Source organism: Nelumbo nucifera, chromosome 4 (assembly GCF_055504915.1).
Source record: "Nelumbo nucifera cultivar China Antique chromosome 4, China Antique-T2T, whole genome shotgun sequence".
In the NCBI taxonomy this organism is placed as follows: Eukaryota; Viridiplantae; Streptophyta; class Magnoliopsida; order Proteales; family Nelumbonaceae; genus Nelumbo; species Nelumbo nucifera.
In genome coordinates, this window is record NC_142652.1 from 46,924,448 (window position 1) to 46,930,404 (window position 5,957).

Here is a 5,957-nt window from a genome sequence, read left to right on the forward strand (position 1 = left end):
GTTTTGTTGGTTTTTGGACCAACCTGCAGCCTAATTTTAAATGTATAACCAACTTTGACTATAATTTTCCCTTTAAATTATATATTTCATTTACATTATATAAAATATTTTTTACTTATCACACTTAATTTTTGTTTGTCTTTGGTATTATTTGACTCAATACACTAACCCACCATCTAAAAAGAAAAATATTTTGATTTCTAAGTTGACACTAAATTTTTGTATTACATTTCCATCATTGATAAAATTATTTCTTATGTATAAAACTTATTTTTGTTTAATATAATGAATGCATGATATTAGAGATGTACCCAATATTTTTTATAAATATATAACATTAGATATGTGCCAAAAAAATTCTTTATCTTTTTTTAATATTTTTGTGATTCTTTGTATTTTTATTATTAAAATTTTTATTAATTGAATATGACATCATTTCATTTATAGGTGGATTTTAAATTTGGCATTCCATTTTCACCATTAATAAAAACACTTCTTATATTTTCTATTTATTTATTTTAATTTTATTATTTAATTATGGCATTATTTATCAATCCATTTGACCCCAAATGGTCAAATTGCTTGTCACCACCGGGAGGGAAGAAAATGTTTTTTTTTTTTCAAATTACTTTTCAAAATATTTATTTTTATACTATTAAAATTAATATTATGGATTTAATTACAAAAATTTAAAGATGAAAAAATATATCTTAAATATAGGATTTAATGAGAGAGGAATAGGAAAATATTTTTACTTCCAATTGGTTTTAAATTTTGCATTCCATTTCCATCATTAGTAAAAAGATTTCTTATTTATCATAACTATTATTGTTTAATATGTATGTTAAAAATGTTTCCAATTTTTTTAATTTTAGTATTTAATTGTGACAACATGGATTAACCCATTTGACCCAAAATGATTTAATTTCTTACCACCACCTAGATGAAAACACTATTTTTGCTAGGTAGATTTTAAAATTATAGGCTTTTATTTCATTTGAATTATTAATCTATTAAGTATGGATTCAATTAATAGAACTTAATGATTAGAATAAACAAAACTAACTTAAATATATGATTCAATGAACATGAATACAAGTTAATAACTCAAATATTGGATTTAATGAGAGAGAATTGAATGCATTGAATATCTTTAAATGACCTCTTTTTAATTCATTTAATATTAAGAATTGATTACCCTATTTGCCCTCATTCTTTTATTAATAAATTTAAATATAGATGGGTAAAATTTGTCCTTAAAAAATTCCAGAAATATTATTGAGGTCATTTGTGCTTTTTAAAGTAGTATAGATTTTTGAGCAAGAGGAAGAAACATATTTGAATTGACACACTTTGTAGCATTTGTGAGCAGGAGGAAGAAACATATTTGAATTGACACACTTTGTAGCATTTGTGAGCAGGAGGAAGAAACATATTTGAATTGACACACTTTGTAGCATTTGTGAGCAGGAGGAAGAGATCTAGAATGTTCACTACACTGACATCATAATGTTGGAAGTCCACTCATCTCGAGTTCCTCAACAAATTTGTTATTGGACTCCATGGCTGATTGAATGTGAACTTTGATGAGGCATTATCATCTGTGCAATCTGGTGTTGGCCTAGTGATTAGAAATCACCTAGGCAATTTTGTTGTTGGATGGGTTACAAGGTGAAGCCTTGGCACCTCCTGCTCAGTAAGGGTGTCAATGTATTGGATTCAATCTGATCCAAATATTATCAAATTGAATTTGGATGGACTGTTATAATTATTGGATTGGGCCAATCTAAAATAAATTGTCTATATTTTTATCAGTTTGAATCTGACCTTAACCAAATCCACAATAATTTTGTCATGAAGCTAAATCCTTGTAAAATTTGAAACCAATAAAAAATGAAGTCAGTATAAAAACACTTATATGAAAGTATTTTTATGAAATCACTTTTACGAAAGCACTTTTTTGGAAACACTTTTACGAAAGCATCTTTGCAAAAGCACTTTTATAGAAGTAGTTTTACGAAAGCACTTTTACAAAAACACTTATAAAAGTAATTTTATGAAAAGTACTTTTACGAAAACACTTTTACATAAGTACTTTTATGAAAACACTTTTATTAAAGTACTTTTGTGTACTTTAATAAAAGCACTTTTATGAAAGAACATTTATGAAAATATTAAAATACTTTTATGAAAGCACTTTTACAAAAATACTTTTATAAAAGTACTTTTGTTCATCAACTTTGTATTGTATTAGATCCAATCCAATCCGTTTGTATTTTAATTGGACTAGATTGGATTGCAGCAGGTGTTGTAGTTTTTTTTATATATATTTTTGGATTTCTCATGATATTTTGGTATTTGATTCAATTTGGATTGCATTAGACTCAACCTGGTCTATTTGCATTTTATTTGGATTGGATTAGACTTGATTTAGTCCAATCCAAGGTTTTTTAAAAACGAATCGGAAATAAAACCGATCAGGGGACCAGTTTCCAATTAAGCAGTTCAACCGTCCGGGTTGAACTATTTGACCCGTAACATCATAAATAAATTAAAAATAAAATATATATTTATAAATAATAAAAAAGTATTAAATTATATAAAAAATAGAAAAAATAAGAAAAATACAAAAAATAAAACTATCTAAATACAAAAATAATACAGTACAAATGAAAAATAATTGAGAAACAGAGGCTTCATATCGGTCAGAAGAATCAGTTGATTCTCTGAAGTCCAAGGATCAATCACCATCGCCAACAAAAGTTTCAGATGTACCTGAAGAAGAATCGACGCCGTCGTCCCCTCCTAGAATATGATCACTAGAGCCAACACTATCCACCATAGTGGCAGCCTGATCACTGGCAACAATGGCATCCACCTTCTCTTGCAAGGCAATAGCCTTCCTGATAACCTTCTTCTGGCACTCTCTAACCCCAGAATCAATGCCTCGAACTAAATTCAGCCGAAAAAGCAAAGCCATTAGAGTGTTCAACTTCATCTACCTCTTTCTTAATTACAACAATTTTCTTCACGCTCTTTCTAACCAAGAATCCTCGGAAACAACTCTGAATCTTCAAATCAGCAGTCAATCGTTTCTCCTCTGACACAAAGCGAATCAGAATAGAGATGATGTTCATAGACAGGGACTTCATGTGATGCCGAATGGGGATGATGTGGGGATTCGACAAGTAGTAGCGAGGGTGAGTTCACTTTCGTTCTAACCCTAATGTAAGGCTGGAATCAAGGGACTGGGGACATGAACGACATTTTTTTAAATCGAGCAAAAATGAATTTTTCTACCCGCGATCCACTGCCTAGGTCGAACGGTTTAGTGGTTCGACTGCCCGGGTCAACGGTTTTTGACTTTTTCAACGTTTTTTAATAAATAATGGTTTATAGTATAACCAGACCCGGAGGCTGAACGGTTATCGGTTTTTCTTTTTCGACCATCTGGCTCAGTCCAGTTTTGAAAACCATGGTCCAATCCATCTGTAAATGGACAAATATTAGATTGGACCAAATCCAGTCTAGTTAAGAGCCCTACTGCTCGATGACTTATGCTAGAAGAGACTATAATAAGGTGGCACATAAAGATACTCTCTCTCTCTCATGACCATCTACTTGGTATAAAGTATAGGTGTCCCATGAGGTGTTGGCAAGGTTCAAAATATCGATACGCCTAATAGGCCAGTAAGGGTGTATCAGGTGAATCGATATTACATTTTTATATGTTTTTTTTTTCGCAACTGGTTCAGGGGGCCGGTTTAGGTCTCCTTCATCCCCTGAATCAGTCAGACCTCCGATACACCCACTATAGGGGTATATCAGAGGAGTCCCAGAACGATATGTATCAGCCGATACGGGCTGATACGTGTCAATACTTTGAACCTTAGGTATTGGAATGGTGATTTCAAGAAATGTATCAGGATGTACTTTGGAATCCATGATAAGTATTAGTACACCAGATGAATTAATATTATCCAGACACATAAGAAATGCATAATTTGATGGTTTATGTGAATTGTGCACTATTGAGATGCACGTGCACTTGGAAATTGTTGTGAAAGTGGTGGAATTTAGTTTATCAGATTAATATATCATACTAATCAATATTTGGACTATCTTGTTTCAAGTTAGTTTGAACCCAAATAATGACAATATGTTGTTGTAGCTGGCGTTAATTATTCGGTTTTAGGGTTGCAATTAGTATTTGTTTGAATTTGAATTTGAATTTGATCTAGTTAAAGAGTGATTCAGTTTTATTTAAACTATGGTCATTATTGTCACTTGTCACCACCCTATTTTTGTTTGTTTTGTTATCTGTACCTTTAGGGGCTGTTTGGCATTGTTGCCATTTCCTGGAGCAACGGTGCCACACCAGCACCACATTAGAAAAAACAGTGCTCCAAGTCATGTCTTGGAAATCGGGAAGTCATGGCTTGGAGTAATACCATATTTGGCGTTTCTTGGAGATGCAGCTCATTGCTGCCAACAAGGCAGTGATGTGGCACTAGATAATGGGTACCGGTGCTGAAAACGTTTCCTGGAGCAATGGTACCAAACAGAAAAAGTTGTTGTTGCTCCAAGAAATGTCCTACCTGGCAACAATGATTTCAAATGCTCCAAGCCACACATCAGAAAACGGTGCTGTAACTGCAGCATCGATGCCAAACATATACCTAATTTACCTCAAACACTCAGTTAGACTTTTTCAATCCCTCTAAAACACCAAAAAACCCCAATAACCCAAATTTCAGCCCAAAAGTGTTTAGATCCACTATTAAACTTGTCTGATAACAATCTGATGGCCCAAATTAACCCCATCTATAGCTCAACCACTAGATAAAACACTACAATCAGACCCGGGACCTCCTAAAATACTTACCCATAAAATTTTAACTCAAATACCTACTCGCTAAATTTCCCTATTCTTAACACCTTGGAACCAATCAGACCACACCATTGAACTTTGGATGCACCAAAATATTTGCCCATAAATTTTTGACTCAAAATCCCCTATTTACCCCTCTATCGAATTGAGATTCCATTTCAAATCCTTTCATTGACTCTAATTTCTACAAACTTAACCCTAAGCAAACATCACCATCAGAGATCCTGAGCATCCTAAAATCACTACCTATAAAATTTCACCCAAAACTACCTTTGTTTGCCCCTCCATCGCATTAAGATTCTATTTGGAAATTCTAGATGGGATAAATCAAGCCCCTTCCAAATATGTTTGATTTAGGCATTGCACTAAGATTCCATTTCAAAGCTCTAAATTTACCAAATCACTCCCCCTCCATATCTCTTGGATCTAGGCCTAGTTGGGCCAATATGACCTTACCATTCAATCCAAAATGCTCAAAAACTCCACCATTCTAATTTTCAACCAAACATACCCCTAATTTCCAATTCATCTAAAAAGATTCTATTTCGGTTGATCTCATTGGCACACAATGGAGACAACTGTATATGATCAAATCCATCTCAACCCTTCATACTTTGACCCATAACCCCCACGATCAGATTTGAATCACGATTTGACCCTCTGAATCCAACGTTACTAAAATGCCCCTAAACATTCCGAAAATTGCCCTTAGTATACTGTTACATCATCTCTTTACTATTGACGCACAACGGCAGATCGGCGGTGTAATCCCTCCCCCGATCTCCCCTTCCGATTTTCTCTCTTTCCCCTTTCTCCTCTCCACCCTCACCGTTCCCCTTTCTCTTCCATCAAACCGGAAGAACAACCCGAGCACTGTTCACCTTCTTCTTCCTTGCGACGAGAGCAGAGCAGCGGTGGCAGCCCTTCTTCCTCCAATTTCTCTCTCTCTCTCTCTCTACTCCTCTCTCATGATTCCTTTTTCCATTTTTCCTCCATTTTCATCGTTGTTCGTCTCCTTAACAAAGGTTTCTCAGCGACGGAGATCTCCCCTGTTCCATTGATCTAA